At 40.2% G+C, this 21,227-nt stretch overlaps 1 pseudogene; it reads left to right on the forward strand.

Moving 5' to 3' along the window:
• The first annotated feature begins 18,815 nt into the window (after nt 1–18,815).
• Nucleotides 18,816–20,996, forward strand: LOC103668151 (annotated as a pseudogene).
• Nucleotides 20,997–21,227: the final 231 nt, after the last annotated feature.

The following is a 21,227-nucleotide window of genomic DNA, read 5'->3' on the forward strand; positions in this document are numbered from 1 at the left end:
CTGTGCCACCCAGGCGCCCCTCTCCTGAAGTACTTCTGTACTGCACTAAGTGCCATCTCTTGAAGAGGGGAGTGTCAGAGAATTTGCAGGCATATTTTAAAACCACCACAGGAGTCTAGTTTCAAGTCCAGAGTGATAATCATGAGAGCCAGAGCCTGAGGGGACTGGGAGGCACAATTCACCAAGAACTGACAAAAACAAAAGGGAGTTCTTCAGACTTTCCCAGACCATAGAAGTGGGTGGTTTAGTTTATCTAGACATCTGCAAGTCAGGGAGGCCACAAGATATTTTAGTTACACTATGAACCTCCACATACTACCAACTGTGTTAATGAGGGCGTGAGATCTAGTTCTTTCCTGTTAGTCCTCAGAAGTTATGAGAACATCTCGAGTATTTCAGTATTTCCATGTATTCCAAATTTTAGTTCCACACAAGGAAATTTAGCACCTATATTAACATTCAAGGAGTGTGTTCTGCTCTTTCGGAGCAGGACTGGACATATTTAAGTTGGAGAATGTGAACCTTAGAACAAGTCAAGTACCCAGAAGCTTTTTTCTTTTTTTCTTTTTTTTTTTAAAGATTTTATTTATTTATTTGACAGAGAGAGACAGCCAGCGAGAGAGGGAACACAAGCAGGGGGAGTGGGAGAGGAAGAAGCAGGCTCATAGCGGAGGAGCCTGATGTGGGGCTCGATCCCAGAACACCGGGATCACGCCCTGAGCCGAAGGCAGACGCTTAACGACTGAGCCACCCAGGCGCCCCCAGATGCTTTTTTCTGTTCAGGCTTCTGTGAAAGACATATGTAGCTCATGTGTGTTTGTGTGCTAGAAATTAGGCTGAGAAATTACGTTGTTTAACCAGTTTATTGAACTAGTCGGACACTATAGGGTACAGGCAGGAATAAGCTTTACTTTTTACCACCACTGCCCCCTTTGAAATCCTCTATAATTAATTCATTTACCCTCCCCTCAATGAAATCTCAAGCAGATCTCATAGTTTTTCCAATCACTCTCAAATGGTAAAATATTACTATATTTTATCTAAACTGTGTGTATCTTTCCATCTTAACATCTCATCTCTGAGTCTTAATGTCATCTTACAATCACAGTTGGAGGGTTTTTTTCCTTTTCTTAGTAGTATATAAAGTAGTGGAGCATCTTATCATCAATAGCATCTTAGAGTCAATGATGTTTAATATCTCTTTTTCCAGTATTCAAAAAAATCTATTCAAGTGGCGCTTGGGTGGCTCAGTCCGTTAAGCCTCCGACTCTTGATTCCAGCTCACATCATGATCTCAGGGTCATGAGATAGAGCCTTGTGTTGGGCTCCGTGCTCCGCACAGAGTCTTCTTGAGGATTCTCTCTTTCCCTCTTCCTCTGCTCCTCCCCCCCTCAAAAAAATCTATTCAAGTATAGTAATCAAAATTCTATTCTCATCAAATTTAAAACTTCCTCCTTGGAGCTCTGGCCTACTTTAGGCTTGGAAGCCTATAATGAGGAAAGATGGGGTGGTTCGATTCATATCTACCTCTTATTCTGCCTTCTCCTTCACTCCCTAGCTGAGGCTTTGGGACCCTTCAGGGATTGGAATAAGGTGAGTGAAAAGAAGTCAGGGTACATAAAAGTATTATTTCACAATACAGTCATACTTCAGCAGAGATATCCTCTCAGTGAGGGATGTTCTAAATGTCAATTATTTCTTTCTTGGAGTGGTTTTGTGGCTTTTTTCAGAGACAGGTTCCATCACTGGAAATCTCTTGCCTACAGTTCCTTTGACGTACGCTATGCCACCTCCAGCTGGCCACTTACAACTTCCTCTTTAGCCACTGGTTTCTTGTAGCCCCCCCTCCCACTGGGTCATTTCCCTTGTGTGGAGTCCCATTCAAAACAACCCAATAGGATTCCCTCCTGTGGGGCCTCCCAGGTTCATGGGAAGTTCAAGCATGCCTGTCACACCAGAGGACAGAAGTTGTGGTGGATTCCAGCAGAGCTACCTTCCCTTGCTCCACTACGAGTCAGTGGAGCTCAGGCCACTGACTCACCTTTAGACTGTGTGGTTGTGGGTCAGATGCTTGTCCCTGCCTCCCTCCAGTGTCAGGGAACACATGAAAACTCTCCAAACGGTTTTCTTGAAACATCCCTCGCTGGGTCCGAGCACACTCTCTTATTACCTGCCACTGGGAATGGTCAGTCATAAGCAACCTGACTCCTGTTTTAGGTTTCACTGTTGATTTTAAGGCAAACACACTCATACATAAAATGCTAAATAAATAAATAAAGTTTTACTAAATCAATTCATTCACTAGTTTTTCCCAAAAAAATGTTGAGAAATTGCTCACCTTAAAAAAAAAACCTTAACAGTAGGGGCATCTGGGTGGCCCAGTCAAGGTTGCGTGACTGACTCTTGGTTTCGGCTCAGGTCACGATCTAGGGGTCAAGAGATGGAGTCCTGCATGGGGCTCCCCGCTCAGCGGGGATTCTGCTTCTCTGCCTCTCCCTCTGCTCCTCCCCCCACTCGTGATCACTCTCTCTCTCTCTCCGAAATAAATTTAAAAATCTTTTTTAAAAAAACGTAACAGTAAGGTGAGATACAGTGACTCTCTACTTTATCCAGGTCAAATTATATACTGTTGATGTATTGAGGACAAAACATCACTAATGTAGTTATACTTGCTGAGACCGCATAACCCAAATCTAATCATGGGAAACAGCAAAGACTCCAAACACAGAATTCAAATCAAATCATCAGCTTTCATACTGACAAAGATAATCTGGGGAATTTAGAGGCCAAATACTAATACCTCCTAATACTTCACTCCTGAATTAAACAGACTTAACACCAGTCCGTTCCGGCTGTTACATGCATAAACCATCGACCTCCTAGTTCAGGAGACAATGTCTCCCCCATTAAGCTTGCACAGAAGAAAAGGAGCCTAGAATACTTGCAGGGCTCAGGGGTAGGAGGAAAGAAACCCAAAGGGGCTGAAATACACATGCTCACAAGGTCCCCAGCAAGTATGAAGGTCAGCTTCGTAGGCAGAGCTACGCTTTCTAGGGGGGAATCTAGACCCCCCGGCACAACATCTTTGCTGGAATTCACTCTTTCCTCCAGTTAAACCTAGCTTTCTTTCAGGGCACAAGGCCCGAAAGTTAGCTCAATTTCAGCCCCCAGTCACTGGCAGAGAGAGGCAGCCTGTGCAGGTGGTAGCCCGAGATGCCGAATTCTCTGTCTCAACTCACTGAAGCTTTGATTAGGACAGATTGTAGGGTGGAATTCCCTTCCTTTTCTACTGCAGAGTTGAAAATTCTATTTTGGTGGCCTGTGCAGGGATTCTGTGAAGAGAAAGTGGTTCCCTCTACATGAGAGATCTTAATATATTCGCCACCCATTATACAGGACCTTTTTATCTTTTCTTCTAGTTTATCATTTGCCTTCAATTTTTATGTGGTTTCCTAAGTACAGATATTTTGAATACTTAATATTTTAATAGAAAATTCAAAGACCCTAAAGAATTCATTAACAGCACAAGATAAAACCTTTTAAAATTTTTAGTTATTAGCAACTTATTTATTGGACAATTCAATTTTGTTTTCAACTATGTGCCTACTGTGCCCACTTTATTCAGAATTACTGAACATACATATACTGTATGTATATATATATATATATGTATGTATATATTAGGATTTTATTTATTTATTTGAGAGAGAGAGTGAGTGAGTGAGAGAGAGAACACAAGGAGGGGGAGTGGCAGAGGCAGAGGGAGAAGCAGGCTCCCCACTGAGCAGGGAGCCTGATGTGGGGCTGGATCCCAGGACCCAGAGATCATGACCTGAGCTGAAGGCAGACGCTTAACCGACTGAGCCACCCAGACGCCCCCATCAGGTCTCATATACCTCTAATTTCGCCTCTCCTAAGCAGGAACATGTTACATGTGACAGCATATTTTTTCATCTCCCATGTATCAGTGCTACATCATAGCTCTTGCATTTTCTAAGGAGGTACGAGACTGATTTTCAAGAAATTATCCCACTGCTTTTGATCTTCTCTGGGTTTTTCTTTGTTTTAAAAGATACTCTCTTTAGATAATCTCTCCTAGAATTCAGCACATTTTTACAGACTATCGATACTTCTCTTAAAAACTTACCAATTTTCATTAATCACGGAAAGTATATCTTTTCTCTTCACATATTACGCACACTTTTTAGTGTTGAAGCCAATCTCATCTCCTTATTCTGAACTGTCTGATCATTTAGGTCTAAGTCTATCTATTGTATGTAAATAGCAACATTTGGATTTTGCATTTAGGGGCCAGCCTAGGAATCTTGGTCTTATAATAGGGACATTTGAAGCATTAATACTAATCGCTCTAAGCAATATGCCCACTATGACTACTATCACCTTATATGCTTTCGATTTTTATACTTCCTGCTATTTCCCTTCTCTATAAGCCTATCTTTTGCTGCTTGTATTAGCTCGTTCTTCTTTTCTAGGGATTATTAGTCATACATCCTATTGACACTATTGTCATGTTTACATTATAGTAATTATAATAAATACAATTGAACCCATACTTCTAGATAAAAATCAATAATGATTTCTGCCTGTGAAATCTGACCTTTCCCCTGCCTGTCTTACAAGCTTTAACTGAGCTTTCTGACCCAAACGATTATCCTATTTTTTCTTACTTTTTGCATCTTCTCTTCTAGGAAATATTGTTTTACATTTTCATTGTGTTATAATCTTAATAACAACCCTAAAATTTATTGGCTTCTCTGTTTTCTGATTTTTGTTTTATACCATTCTTCCCATTCTTGAGCTCTTAATTGTGATTCATTGCTCAGCCTATTGGACCAAAGGAACACTTGCTAACCGTCTATCAGGCTGCATATCATTGCCTCTGCCCACACTACTTTCTCAGCTTTAATGCCTGCCATTTGACGATGTCCAGCTTCCTACTCTGTGTTCCTACAGCACATTCATTTTGCACTCTTCTGTTTTGGAACTTATTTCATTCTAGGCATGCACTACTTGAATTAAACTCCTTGAGAATATGAAAATTAGTAGTGGGAAACCTCACTAAAAGGAGTCAGGAGGTTTCAGCAGAGGGAGCTCTCATGCCCTATGCTCACAGTCAACTGCAGACCCAACAGGAAGAGCTGGACTTGACCTTGCACAGACTTGACCTTGCAGTGGATACTACTCTACTATTCCAGCCAGAAGAAGAGATGCTTTCCTCATCCCCCCACTCCACGCCTCACCCACCACCAACTCTCCCAACTCCCCACCCACAACAGCTCAGCCAATGAGAAGCCACCACACTTCGACTTTCAGTTTACTCCAATGGACTTTTAGTTCATAACAGCCTTCTCAAATTCTGCCTTTTCTCCTTAAGAAATCTTACCTCTCCTTCCTTCCCCAGACTTGCCTACGGTTTTACTGCAGTTTGTTCCAGATTGCAGTTCTCTTTCATTCCTGAATAAACCCATCTTTCTGAAAAATATTTTATTTATTTATTTGAGAGAGAGTGTGTGTGCACACACAAGAGCACAAGCGGGGGGGGGGGTGGACGGAATTATTTTTAAATCAACGCTAAATTTAATAACTAATAAAATTTTTCATTAACTCATAATTAATCATTAATTTGATAATCAGCACTTTATTTTTTAATTATTTATTTAAACATTTTAAGTGTAGTTGACACACAGTGTTACATTAGTTTCAGGTGTCCAACATAGTGATTCAACAGCTCTCCGCATGTTCACCTCAAGTGTAGCCACCATCTGCCGCCCTACAGAGCAATTACAATATCGTTGACTACATTCCCTGTGCTGTGCCTTTTATTCCCATGACTTATTCACTCCATGACTGGAAGACTGTGCCTCCCGCTTTTGCCCATTCCTTTCCCCCTGACCCCCCCCCCCCGGCAGCCATGAGTTTGTTCTTTTATTTTAGGTCTAAGCCTGCTTTTTGTTTGTTTAAGCATTTGTTTTGTTTTTTAGATTTCACATATGAGGAAAATCATATAGTATTTGTTTTACTCAGTCTGACTTATTCCACTTAGCATAATACCCTCTGGGTCGATCCATCTTGTCCCAAATAGCAAAGAACTCGTCCTTTTTCATGGCTGCATAATATTCCAGCATGTGTGGATGACAGGAAAAAAGGAATGAACAAAACCCAATTCCAAATCAGTCCAAGAGAACAAGACTGTAGCTTAGATTGGAACCGGCTGGAGGCTATTTCCCTAGTCACACTGAAGATCATTCCTTTCAGACATCCAGAGAAGAGGATTGGGAGTTTACATCAAAACTCATGAATGATCTTTATTGTTGTTATATTTATTCACTAAAGTACTACTAAATATATGTAAGTTCTTAAATTTCATACTGTGAATCCAATTTTTTTCAAACAAATCCTTTTTTTCTTTTTATAAAATGCCAATTTAATGGGCCTCTGCATGTATCTTTATTGTCATGGTTGATTCAGGCTGGTGTAAGAAAATACCACAGACCAGGTAGTTTATAAACAACAGAAATTTATTGTGCACAGTTCTGGAGACTGAAAGGAAAGTCCAATATCATGAGGCCAGCATGGTCAGGTGAGGGTCCTCTTTTGGATCACAGAATTATCCTGTATTCTGACATGGTGGAAGGGGCAACCTAGCTCTCTGGGACTACTTTTATAGGGGAACCAATCTCATTCATGAGGGCTCTGCTCTTGCCACCTAATCACCTCCCAAAGACCCTGTCTCCTTACTGCCATTACCTTGGGTATTAGGATTTTAACATGAGTTTTGGAGGGACCAAACATTGAGATCATAGAAGTTATGGACAGATATGTAGATGGACTAGAAACATCCTGTGTGTTAGAGCATTTGCATAGTGCATGCTTACATGCTTGCTTTTTTTTTTAAGTTAGTGAGATCATTACCCAAGTCGAAACCAAGAGTCAGACACTTAACCAACTGAGCCACCCAGGCACCCCTGGATTTGTGGTTACAATTTGCATTTACCTGATAACTGATGATGTTGAGAACATTTTCATATTCTTATTGCCCATTTATATATCCTTTTTTGTGAAATACCTATTTAACTCAGTTTTAACCAATTTTTTATGGACTAATGTCTTACTGATTGAGCAGTTCTATCATATTCTGGATACATTCTAATATACGTAGCTTGTGTTCAAATTCTCTAAAAAGTGTTATTTTATAAATAGTTCTTAATTTTAATAAAGTCAAATTTATCCATTCTTTTTTTTTTCTTTTATGGTTAATGCTTTCTGTGTTCTGTTCAGTGAATCTTTTCCTATTCCTAAGGTCATGAAGATTTTTTTCCCCATGTTTCTTTCCTAAAAGCCTTGTTTTATATTTCACCTTTAGGTCTATGATCCATCTAGAATGATAAAGATGGCCCAAATTCTTTGCTGAACTTCTCATTGAGAGAACAAGTCCAGATGCCACCCCTGTGAATCTGGACTAGCCTTAGTGACTTGCATGACCAATAGAATGTGGCATACATGTCATTCTGAGACTTCTGAGGCTAGTCATGAAAAGCCTTATAGCTTTCATCTTGGCCTTTTGGAACACTCAGGTAGATTTGAGCTGCCATTTTATAGGTCCAACTATTTGAGACCACCATGCTAGAGAAGACAAATATATGTTTTAATTAACAATCCCAGCTAAATTTCCAACCATTCCCACAAAGGGATCAGACAGGTGAGTAAAATCACTATGGACCCTCCAGACCTTCCCATCCACCAGGTGAATACCACCAATATCAACACCACAAAGAACAGAATTACCCAGATGAGTTCTACCCAGACTCCTGGCACACAAAATTGAGATGTAATAAAATGACTGTTGTTTTAAGTCACCACAGTTTGGGGTGTTTATTATGCAGCAATAGATAACAGAACATGATGTAGAGGGTCAAGTTGTGGTTTTTTTTCAATTGCATATTTAATGGATCCAGCACCATTTATGCAAAAGAGCATCATTTCTTCACGTCACTATAGTAGTACTCTTCCTAAATCAGGTGACTATATGAGGATCTGTTGCCAGACCCTATATTCTCCTCCATATGTCTGTTTGTCATTTTTTTTTAGTTACTATAGCATTATTAATAAGTCTCAATACCTAGCAGTTATAGTCTCTTAAATCTGGTCTTTGTCGAGATTGTTTTAACTATTCTTGGCATTTTTGCATTTCCATATGTGTTTTAGATTCAGCTTATCAGAATTTCTTTAAAATCTTACTAAAATTTGTTTTCAATTGCATTGAATCTATAAATCAATCTGGGCAGAATTGCCATTTTAACAATATTGAGTCCTCTAGTTCATGACCTTGCTATGTTTTTTCCATTTATTGGCCTATTTTAATTTTAATCAGGAATGTTATTTCTAGGTATTTGTTATTGTTGTTGCTTTTGTTGTTTGATGTTACTACAAATAGTATTTTTAAAGTTTTATTTGCTTTTTGTTACTAGCATATAAAATTTTAATTTACTTTTGTATATTGATATTATATCCATAAAGTTTGCTGAATTTATGTTTTTAATATATAAATGGCAATTTTATCTATATATTCTTTTGAGACAGTGCAATCATATTTTCTGAGAAAAGGGGAGTTCTGTTTCTTCCTTTCTAATCCTTATACCTTTATTTCTCTTTGGTTGTCTTATTGCATGGCCAGGACCTCCAACCTCTCACAGATGCTGAAGCAGAATCCAATAGAAAGAGAGCTCGTGGAAGAGTTATGCCACCTCTGAAAACACGCCGAAGAGCCTTCCCATCCAGCCCCCACCACATCCTAGCTGTGTGACTTTGGATGAGTTACTTAACTGTCCTGTTCCTTAGCCTTCTCAGTTTTTCAGTAAAAATGGCAACGGTACCTGCCTTATGAAATTTGTCATGAAGCTTAAATGAGTACACATGAAACATGTGGAGAAATTCTGCCTCATAATAAACACACATTAACTTTTTTCATGAGTACTTTTTAAATGCTTGTGAAAATAACTTATGGAAAAAATAGAAACTCCTCAAATTGAATTAAGGGGTAGAAATTCTGGATGGATCACAAGAAAGAAAATTGAGAAAATTTCAAGAAACAGAAGGTGTTCCTGCAAATTCAAGATAGTAGTTATCTCTGGGAAGGGAGAAAAGGAAATGGATTGGCAAGCCATACAGGAGAAGTCTTCACCTTGTGGTGATATTTTATTTCTTAAGCATAAAGATGTAAATAAGACAATATATTAACAATTATTAAATCTGTATGGTAAGTATATGGGTATTTGTTATATGTACTGTTCTCTTTAGATAGATACATAGAGGTAGACAGACAGATATTATTTCATAACAATAGGCAGATAGTACACATTCTTTTCAAACACACATGGAACATTATGAAAAATTCATTACAGTCTGGGAACTAAAGAAAATCTCAATAAATTCAAAAAAATGGGTCACATACAAGCTACATCTACTGACTACAATATACTATAATTAGGATTCAAGAATAAAATTGTCAAAAAATAAACTGTATGACACGGAAGTTTAAAAATCTAATTCTAAGTAAGTCTTGGACAATTGGAAACTACAAGGTATCTAAACATAAGAGTTCTGCATATCAAAAACTGGGGGTGTGGACAATGTAGTATTCAGAGGGAAATGTATGGCTTTAAATTAGTTTGCTTGAAAAATGAGAAAGATTAAAAATGATTTAGTTCAAATTTCAACTCAAAAAGAAAGATAAAGGGTAACAAAACAAACCTGAAGAATATAAAGAGGTAACATTATTAAAGGTAAAAAAATTAAAAGTAAAGATAATCCTTTATTTATTTTTTTAGAGAGAACACACGAGCAAGTGAGGGGGAGGGGCAGAGGGAGAGAGAGAACCTTTTTTTTTAAGATTTATGTATTTATCTTAGAAAGAGAGAGTGTGCGTGAGCAGGGGAGGGGGTGGAGAGAGAGGGAGAGAGAATCTCCAGCAGACTCCCCGATGAGCATAGAGCCCTGCACAGGGCTCAATCTCACAACCTGGAGATCATGACCTGAGCCAAAATTGAGAGTTGGAGTCTTAACTGACTGAGCCACCCAGGAGCCTCAAAGATTACCCTTTAAAGACCAACCAAAAAACCAAACTTTTTCGTACATCAACTTGATATATTTCTCCATCTCTTATTAAATGTCATTCAGTAAAGTTTTGTAGTTTTCTCCATAAATATTTGATATATAAAGATTAATCATGACAACATCAATTCTTACCAAATTATTGATCAATTTAATGCAATTCCAATATTCAAAAGCATTTTTCATGAAACCTACCTGACTCTAAAATTAATATACAAAGAAAAATGCACAAGAATATTTGAGACAGTCTTGAGAAATAACATAAAGATTGGTACTTGCCCTCCACAAAATACATCATAAAATTATAGGACAAAAAACAATGTGATATTGACCAAGAAAAGATAAACAAAGCAGTGAAACATGACAATAATGCTAAGAATAATAATGGAAATAATAATCAGCGCTTACTGTTACGCTTCCAACATGTCAGGCACTGTTCCAAACATTTTACATTTATCAATTTTTTAACCCTACAAAGGTCCTATGTGGCTGGCACTATTACACAGGAGGAAATAGGCACAGAGCAGTTAAGGAAGTTACCTGAGGTCACAGAATTATTAAGCATCAAAGCTGAAATTCACACTCAGTCTGTTTCTGAAAACTTGTTCCTTCTTAACCATCACAAGATAGAACGAAGAGCCTAGGAAGGGGTGAGTGTGTGTGTGTGTGTGTGTGTGTGTGTGTGTGTGTAACAATTGGCATTTTAAATAGGAAAGGATAGGCTTTTCAATAAATAGTATAATAGTATGGGAAAGCTGCCTAATCATTTGGAGGACTAATATAAAGTTACAGCCTACTTAAAAACAAAACATTCACGGGGCGCCTGGGTGGCACAGCAGTTAAGCGTCTGCCTTCAGCTCAGGGCGTGATCCCGGCGTTATGGGATCGAGCCCCACATCAGGCTCCTCTGCTATGAGCCTGCTTCTTCCTCTCCCACTCCCCCTGCTTGTGTTCCCTCTCTCCCTGGCTGTCTCTATCTCTGTCAAATAAATAAATAAAATCTTTAAAAAAAAAAATTCACAAATAAATTCTAGATGGTTTAAAGGATTAAACATAAAAGTCAAAACTGTAAAAATTTTAGAAGAAAAAATAGGAGAATATTTTCAGGACCTTGTAGTAGTGAAGGCCTTTTTTAAAAAAAGTAAAAAGCAAAGTTCAAAAAGGAATTGAAAAACTTGACTGTATTCAGATTTAAAGCTTCTCTATGATAAAAGTTACCATAAACAGAAAAACAACAGACAAAAGATGCAGAGTATATAAGAACAGTAATATAATAAGAAAAAGACGAACATACCAAATGAAAAATGAGTCCAGAATTTGAATAGGCAATTCATAGAAGAAGAAATAGAAACAATAAACGGGTAGAGATGTTCAATCTCACTGAGGGCCAAAACGTGTAAATAGTCTAATGAAAACGCCATGGTTACCATGTCACCGACTGGATTAGCCACAATTGATGTACTATCAGTTGTATGAGGAAATGGGTAGCCTTCTCTACACTACCGGCTACTTCGGAGAGTCATTTGGAATTATGATCGTGTTTTAAATGCACATTCTGTGATCCAATAAGACCCCTTCAAAGGATCTACCTATAGAAACCATTCTTGTGCTCTCACTCACTCTCGCTCCCTATCTCAAAATATCTCAAATAAATAAAATAAATAAATAAATAAAATCCTAAAAAAAATCTTAAAAAAAAGAAAAGATTAGAAGTATAAATATGAGGTTGATTACTTATAAAGCAATGGAAAGCTCTTCCTCTTCTTACTCCTTTTCCTTTCCTCCTTGAACAATTCAATCCTAAAGCTCTTAGGTCACTGGAGGGCAGAGCAACGCAGGTATTCTCAAGCTCAGAGAAATAAGAGAAGAGAAGAGAAAATTCACAGAGAATTTCAAATGGCTAGCAAAATATATTTTTACATTTTGGCCTCATCAATATCTAAAAATGTGTATATTAAATATTGAGATATATTTTTACATATCAAAAAATGTTAATGAGAATGCCCAGCTCTGTCAAGGGGAAGGAAGCAAGAATTTGTACACGCAGCTGCTAAAACCTTTCGGAAACCAATTTGGCTGTACGTATGAAGAGACTTAAAACATTAGGTGCCTTAAGTATTAAGTATTAATATTTATTAAGTATGTTTTATACCCTCTGGCCTAGTAATTATATGTATGGAAAGCTCTTTTGAGGAAACACCGTGAAATACCAAAAAAAGAAAAGAGGGGCACCTGGGTGGCGCAGTCGTTAAGCGTCTGCCTTCGGCTCAGGGCGTGATCCTGGCGTTCTGGGATCGAGCCCCACATCGGGCTCCTCCGCTAGGAGCCTGCTTCTTCCTCTCCCACTCCCCCTGCTTGTGTTCCCTCTCTCGCTGGCTGTCTCTATCTCTGTCAAATAAATAAATAAAATCTTGAAAGAAAGAAAGAAAGAAAGAAAGAAAGAAAGAAAGAAAGAGAAAGAAAGAAAGAAAGAAAAGAATGCCCTATATGTAAAGATGTTCACTGTAGAATTTTTATTTATTTATTTTTTTTTGAGAGAGAAACAGTGCATGAGCTGGGACCGGGTGGGTGGGGTGGGAGCAGAGGAAGAGGCAGGGAATCTTAAGCTGACTCTGTGTTGAACGCAGAGCCCCATGCGGCTCTTGATCTCACGACCCTGAGATCATGACCTGAGCCCAAATCAAGAGTTGTACACAACTGAGCCACCCAGAAGTCCCCCACTGTAGCATTTTTTACAGCATTAAAACACTGGAAAACAACATAAGTGTTCAATAACAGGTAAACAATTATATAAAGTGCAGGCTATTTACCAAAGGAACGATTATGCGTCCTAAAACTATGCTTGAAAAAACTACAAACGCTTATGCTGTAACATTTTTAAAAAGCAGAATGAATATAGAGTACGGTATGATCGTAACAATGTATAAAATACAAAAAAAATGGAAAATGATACAAGGTTAAATAAAACTGTCTATTAGACTAGAACTTTGGGGGATTTTTCCCCCTCATATGACAAGTGAAAAGTCAATTCCACAGTTGTAGCAAATTTAACGTGATTTGAGCAACTTGTTCAGTTCAACAAGCAAGTATTGACACCAATGCCAGGCAGTACCCTAGGACCTGTCATCTGGAAACAGCATTCTGTTCACTACTAAGAAATTTCAAAAGAAAAAAACGTGTGTTTGACCATGAGACATTTGAGTCAAGAGGGAAGGAAGGAAGGAAGGAAGGGAGGAAGGAAGGAAGGAAGGAAGGAAGGGAGGAAGGAAGGAAAGAAGGGAGGGAGGGGGGAAGGAAGGCGAGAGAGAGAGAAGAGAAAGCAAGCAAATAGGAACATTTTATTGAACCATCCCAGACTTACAATTTAGTTCTGCACTTCCTCAAAAATGCCATCGTCACATGCAATCCAGATAGCTTTTCCAGAATAAGTATAACCAGCGATACACAAATTCTATTTACAATCTTTTAATGACATTTATTTCATATCTACAGATTGGCCCTGTCCATAAAGTTTCTTTAGAATATAGAAGAGTAACACTAGTACTTTCAAAATAAAAATACAAAAAATAAATAAACCAAACTTGGAGAAAACTATAGAAACCCCAAAAAACCAACCCACCTTGTTGATCAGGAATATTCATAACTGGGGCATCTTGGTGGCTCATTGGTTAAGCGTCTGCCTTTGGCTCGGTCAGGATCCCAGCATTCTGGTATTGAGTCCTGCATCGGGCTCCCTGCTCAGCGGGGAGTCTACTTCTCTCTCTCTCCCTCTGCCCCCCCTCCACTCATGCTCTCTGACTCTCTCTCTAAAATAAATAAAATCTTTAAAAAAAGGAATGTTCATAACTGTTCAAAACCAACTCAGCATACTCAAAAATAATTATTAATTGTAATATTAATTAATAATAATACTTATGTTAATTGTTCTTCCACATGATTTTCATTTCATATCACTTAATGTTACTATGTAATATTAATTAATAATTAACACTATCAAAAGCGTATTATTATGTAATTTTATGCAATATTATTATCAATATTAAATACTAATTTACTATTAATTAAGCTTTTACACCATTTTTTTCATTCAGTCTGCACAAAGATTGATATTGTTAACCCAAATACAGGAGTTAATATCACTTCATTTTACAAAGGAGGAAGCTGAGGCTCAAAGAGGCTACATAATTTACATAAGGTCAAAAGTCTAGAAAAGGCCAAGGCATTTTCACACATGTGGAAAAGGAGGATCTTGACAACCCTCTAAGCCTTGCTCTCTGCCTCAGCACGTTGCCTCCCTGTAAAACTGAATCTCCTGGAACTGTCATGGCAAAGAGTAAGTTCTCATTTAATAATAATAATTATCACTGATTACAACGTGCTTCTGATATGATGAATTTATTTTTTTTTTTTTTTTTTTAAAGATTTTATTTATTTATTTGACAGAGATAGAGACAGCTAGCGAGAGAGGGAACACAAGCAGGGGGAGTGGGAGAGGAAGAGGCAGGCTCACAGCGGAGGAGCCTGATGTGGGGCTCGATCCCATAACGCTGGGATCACGCCCTGAGCTGAAGGCAGACGCCCAACCGCTGTGCCACCCAGGCGCCCCTGATATGATGAATTTAAAGTCTGATACCCAAGCATGGTGAATCATATTTCCAAAGTGAAGAATGTAATTAAAATCTTAAGTTCACGTATACTCTTACCCCTCATTTAACAAACTCTAGGTCTTTATTTTCATTTACCAATTTAAAAAGACACACTACATTTTCTCTTTTCAAAACACAGACAGCAAAATAATTAATATAGTCTCAGAAATTGTGTGCCTTTCAGGTGTTTATTTTTAGTACGTCTAGTTTTCTGATCTCGTCTCAATAACAATTAGTGCAAACTTTTGTTTTGAAAGGCAGTATTGTATTTTGGTTTTCTTGGAAATCACCACTGTCAAGTCTGCGCACACAGGGTTATCACAGTGACGCATCTTCAAGAGGAAGTGAATAAGTTTTATTAGGACCTTACATCTCCTCTTCAAAGGTTTGGAAGTTTTGGAGATACTAGCGGTCAAAAATAAGACTAGACACTAAGAAAGGAAATCTAAATGTCTTCCCTTTCAAAAGGGCAAACTGAAAGGTCATCAAATAAAATTAAGAAGCAGAGTCTGAAAATAGCAAAGTGGCTAATGATATCCCTTTGTCAAGACTTGTAATTTAATAAGGATTTTCAGTCTTCAGCTCAAAACTGACCTCTCCTTCGGGGTGGGGTCAATTCACTCTCTCCTTTAATCACTCATTCCTAGTGGTCTTTTTACCCACTTGTTGGAGATACATAAGAGCAAGAGCTATAAGCTTAAAGTCAGAAGATGTAAGTTCTTTCTTTTCCTGCCACTGGACCGGCTTTGTAAAATAGATAAAAGAATAAGTTCCTTCTTGATTCACAGATGGGATTACATAGGTGACTCTCCTTTGTAAAAAAAAAAAAAAACAAAGCCCAGGATCAGTGGCTCTCAAATGTGTCTGCTGCCCAGGGTACATTTGCCAATATCTGGGGACGTCTCTGATTGTTACAACGGGGGTGCAGGAACTACCCCGCACCTAAGAGATTAAGACCAAGGACACTGCTAAACATCTTACAATACCCAGGACAGCCCCTCACATCAAAGAATTATCTGTTTGCCTAAATACTAATAGTGCTGAAGTTGAGAAACCCTGCTCTAGTGGTTGGAGGCAGGCAAATCTCCTAGGTGTGCCAGAATGACTGTGACCCGAAAGGGAACTTCTCAGATCCAGCTCTTCTCCCCCAGCAAGAGTGAAGAAGTGAAGCAGTTCTTGCCTTTCTGCCCTAGCCCGGAGCCCCAGGGTGAGGACCTGCACGGGGTTGAGGGAAGGGCTGAGATACCCGTGTCATTCTCAAGCTTACTAACACTCACCCTCCCCAGCTGCCTTCCTGGGATCCAAATTATCAGAAAACATGTTCTCCAACTGGATTGAATGTTGTAGCCCTAAACAGTATTTACTGAGTGCCCACCTATGTGCCATTAAGATACAGAAAATACAATAGATTTATATATCTCTTGTTTAATAAATAAAATCCTTGTCAACAGCATCTAGGAATTTAGAATCTAGGGGTTACATTGACATAAATAACCAGTGAAGAATCCCAGAAGATTTCGTTCCTTCAAAATTACATGTGATGTCATGGAGTGGGTAGGATATGAATATGGATCAGAGGAATGGAAAGGTCCTCAGGGCATAAGAGGTAACAAAGAAGGATGGCAAAGATATACGTGATGGTTAATTTTATGTGTCACTTGACTAGGCCATGGGTTGCCCAGACAGTTAGTCACACATTTACTGGGTGTGTCTGTGAGGGTGTTTCGGATGAAATTAACATTTGAATGGGTAGACTAGGTAGACTAAGTAAAGCAGATTACTCTCCCCAGTGTCTGTGGGGTCCATTCAATCAGTTGAAGGCCTGAATAGAACGAGAAGACTGATCCTCCCGTGAGTAAGAGAGAATTCCTCCTGCTTGACGGCCTTCAAGCTGGAACACTGATCTTTCCTTGCCCTTAGACTTGCACTGAAACAGGGACTCTTCCTGGGTCTTGGCACTGTTGGCTTTTGGACTGGAACCACACTATTGCTTCTCCTGGTTCTCTGCCCTGCTGACTGCAGATCTTGGTACTTCTTAGCCACCAGATCATGTGAGCCAATCCTTATAATCAATGTGTATATCCTATTGGTTCTGTTTCTCTGCAGTACCCTGCCTAATGGAACAGAGTGCAGGAAGCAGCACCAAGGGTGGCCCATTTGAGATGCTGAGCAGGATCCTTCAAAAATAGGTTAAACAACTTAATGGGGAGGAAGCTTGTTTTCAGAAGCCTGTGGCCCTCAGCAATTTATAAAGGGATACAGGAGAGATTAGGGCACAGCTCAAGAAAACTATATTCTTGGGGTGCCTGGGTGCTTCAGTCAGTCAAGCATCTGACTTGATTTCAGCTCAGGTCATGATCTCAGGGTCATGAGATCAAGGGCCGCATCCATCTCCATACTGGGCATGGAGCCTGCTTAAGATTCTCTCTCCCCCCTGCCCCTCCCCTGCTGCTCGTGTGTGTGTGTGTGTGTGTGTGTGTGTGTGTGTGTGTACATGCATTCTCTCTCAAAAAATAAATAAATAAATAAATAATAAAATCCTTTAAAAAATGAAAAAGAAAACTATTTTTCATTTAACAAATGAGGACACAGACACAGGAGAAATATATGTTTCTCTGGAGGCCTCCCCCCACCCTCAGCCATGGTCTGAGAAAGGGCTTTTGAGTGGAGGTGGGGGGAGAAAATAGATAAGTAGACTTTCCTTTTCTTCCTTTTCACTTTTTCACCATTCCCCAGCTTTGCAAGCAGAGAGATACCAAGTGTGTTAGTGCCTCACAGCCTGGAAAACAGAAGAAAGACCCTTCCTTCTTAGATGCATAGAGCAAAGAGGGACCACAGCAGTGGAGAAGACCAACTGGGCCAATGCTCTCTGAAAGGAGGCAGAAGGAGACACAGAGTGATGTGTAGAATCCAGAAACTTACACAACAGGCAGGAGAGCTTTGTATTTATTCAGCAGCAGACATTTAACAAGCATGCATAGCACAGGCCCCTTGCTAGAATATGACTAAAGTCTTGTTACCTGATGGTTTGGCTGCCACAATCTCCTGCCCAGGTGGGAGAGATCATGGTAAGGGCTCTGGATATAGAGTCAGGAGACTAAGGATTAAATCTCAGCTTGGCCACTTGTTAGCTTGTACCCCTGAGCAAGTGGCTTCACTTTCCAGGCCCCAGTTTTGTACTTGCAGAAGGGAAGCATTATAATACTTTCTTACAACTATTGCAAGATATAAATGATATGCATTGGTGGCATGTGATAAGCATTAGATGAATCCCAGGTACATAGTAAATACCTCATAAATGTTTTTTTTCCTTCCCTTTTTTTTATTTAAAGATTTTATTTATTTATTTGACAGAGAGACAGTGAGAGAGAGAACACAAGCAAGGGGAGTGGGAGAGGGAGAAGCAGGCTTCCCGCTGAGCAGGAAGCCCAATGCGGGGCTCGATCCCAGGACCCTGGGATCATGACCTGAGCCAAAGGCAGACGCTTAATGGCTGAGCCACCCAGGTGCCCCTTTCCTTCCATTTCTTTTGGTGTGGGCAACAATTTGTCCCTTCTGCCATGAAACTTCTCCATATTCCATTGTAGAAGTGCCCTAACAATCCCCTGTCTCCCAAATTCCATAGATCCTGAATCCTATAGATGTCCCTTCACTGCTCCGGCAAGTCTTACTAGTCCCAGGATTACCTCTAAAATTCCTCTTCCTCCCCTGACCTGACTTCTTATATTCCTAGTCTGGCTTGTCTAAAGTATGATCACAGCACACTCCTGGACATTCTACTAAATCCAAGTTTCTGCTCCAAAAATAAATCTCACTGTTGAAGTTTAGGGAAGTCTGATGAAGGTAGGAACCTGGGCCTTTTTTTTTTTTTTTTTTTTTTAATAAAGAAACCTGGGGTAGGGTTGTTTTTTTTTTTTTAAGATTTTATTTATTCATTTGACAGAGAGAGAGACAGCCAGCGAGAGAGGGAACACAAGCAGGGGGAGTGGGAGAGGAAGAAGCAGGCTCCCAGTGGACAAGCCCGACGTGGGGCTCCATCCCAGAGCTCCAGGATCACGCCCTGAGCTGAAGGCAGACGCATAACGACTGAGCCACCCAGGCGCCCCTGAACCTGGGCCTTTGGTCTCCAAAAGCCTCTTCTACCACCAGCGGGAAGGGATCTCCATGTGTGGATGTCCTTCAGGAGGGTTTACCTGGTAATGGTACAGTGCCCACAAGGAGCGCTTGGTAAATCTCAGCCTCAGTATTAAGCTCTGCAGGATTAAGAAATGAGCACAAGCTCTGCCTTCCAAAAGGCCCAGGGTTCTTATCCTGTCCCCATGTATCTGCTGGATGTCTGATCATTTGGTAAGTGTTAATGATTAGCCTGCCTTGTGGGCTACGGCAGTTCCTATTATTTGAGGAAAACAAAGATCCCCACAGGCAAATCACAGCATGTTATTACTTTTTGCTTGTTACTTTTCTAACAATGAGAATTTGAGTTCAATTCATTCTTCCTTCTTAACAAAACCACAGCACTACTGATGTATTATGCAAAAAACCCACATCCAACATCTTACAAGGATACTGTGTGTTCTCCAGACATTTCTCTGTATTCAAGATCCCTCTGTTTCCTGTCATCAGCCACATTTCCCAATCTAATGGGCGGCAGTTCCAAGTTTCATCATCTCCACCTTGTCTCCACCTTCTCTCACCAGATGGTCTAGCCTCCTACACACCAAGGAAACAGAGGCCATTAATCGAAAACTCCAACATCCCCTTCCTCCACCAGGAAATCCATAGCTGTGCAGAAGAATCCCATGTGTTAGTCAAAGGGAAAAGCCCTGCCAAGAAATATGGAAGTGACCCTTTGGTGGTGGTGAAAGGCTCAAAACATCATCTGGGAGAGAGAGGGAGAGTTAGTTATTACCACCAACAAAAATGAAATGCTTCCTTCCCTTTAGCAAAGTCAGCAACTGGCAAGAGTCTAAGGAAGGGGGTGCCACACTACTGAATCTTCAACTCCAGCAGTGCAATCAGATATCTCAGAACAAATGAGACAAAATTAGAGTTTTGGCATTTTCTTACAGCCTTGCATTTTGTATTTTCCGTTTTCCAACCTTCCATTTATTCATTTGACACATATTTACTAAGACTTTCTGGGCTCTCTTCTCCTCCTTATTGGACAGACAACCTCATCTTCTGGTGAAGTGCCAGCCATGTCCCCAAGATGGATGGTGAAGGTTGGAGTAAATGGATTTGGCCATATTGGGCACCTAGTAACCTCACCAACATCAAATGGGGTGATGCCAGTACTGAGTATGTTGTGGAGTCCATTAGGAGTCCTCCCTAACTTGAAGGGTGGGGCCAAGAGGGTCATCATCTCTGCCCCGTCTGTTGATGGCCCCATGTTTGTGATCGGCAGGAACTGTGAGAAGTATGACAACTCCCTCAAGATTGCCAGTGATGCCTCCTGCACCACCAAATGCTTGATCCCTCTGGCCAAGGTCATCCATGACAACTTTGGCATCATGGAAGGACTCATGACCACAGTTCGTGCCATCACTGCCACCCAGAAGACTGTGGATGGCCCCTCTGGGAAGCTGTCAAGTGATGGCCAAGGGGCTGCCCAGAATATCATCCCTGTGTCTACTGGCACTGCCAAGGCAAGGTCATCCCTAAGCTGAATATGAAGCTCACTGGCATGGCCTTCTGTGTCCCCACTCCCATTGTGTCAGTCATGGATCTGACCCACCACCTGGAGAAAACTGCCAAATAGGATTACATCAAGAAGGGGGTGAAGCAGGCATCAGAGGGCCCCCTTCAAGGGCATCCTGGCATACACTGTGGACCAGGTTGTCTCCCATGACTTTAACAGTGACCCGCACTCTTCCACCTTCAATGCTGGGGTTGGCATTGCTCTTGGCGACCACTTTGTCAAGCTCATTTCCTGGTATGACAGTGAATTTGACTACAGCAACCAGATGGTAGACTTTATGGTCCACATGGCCTCCAAGTAGTAAGAGCCCCCTGGACCACCAGCCCCAGCAATAGCAAAAGGAAAAGAGAGGCCCTCAGCTGCTGGGAAGTCCTCACCCCAACTCATCTCCCAACACACTAAGAATCTCCTAACCTCCACAGTTTCCATCCCAGACCTGAAGAAGGGGATCCCTACCTTGTCATATGCCATCAATAAAGTATACTGTCCCTGGCCAAAAAAAAAAAAAAAAAAAAAAGTCTTTCTGTGTGCCAGCACTCATCTAGGTAGTGAAGACAGAATTGACTTTAAAAGACTGAAAAATGTAAAAGCTTACATTCTTTGGGGAGTAAATGAAATAAGCATATAAATGCATGGTATGATCAAAGATGATACTTTCTGAGCAAAAAGGGGTGATGGAGGGATGGCTGGATGGCTCAGTTAACTAAGCATCTGACTCTTGATCTCAGCTCAGGTCTTGATCTCAGGGTCCT

This window comes from Ursus maritimus, unplaced genomic scaffold (genome assembly GCF_017311325.1).
Source record: "Ursus maritimus isolate PB19 unplaced genomic scaffold, ASM1731132v1 scaffold_2, whole genome shotgun sequence".
Classification (NCBI taxonomy): Eukaryota; Metazoa; Chordata; class Mammalia; order Carnivora; family Ursidae; genus Ursus; species Ursus maritimus.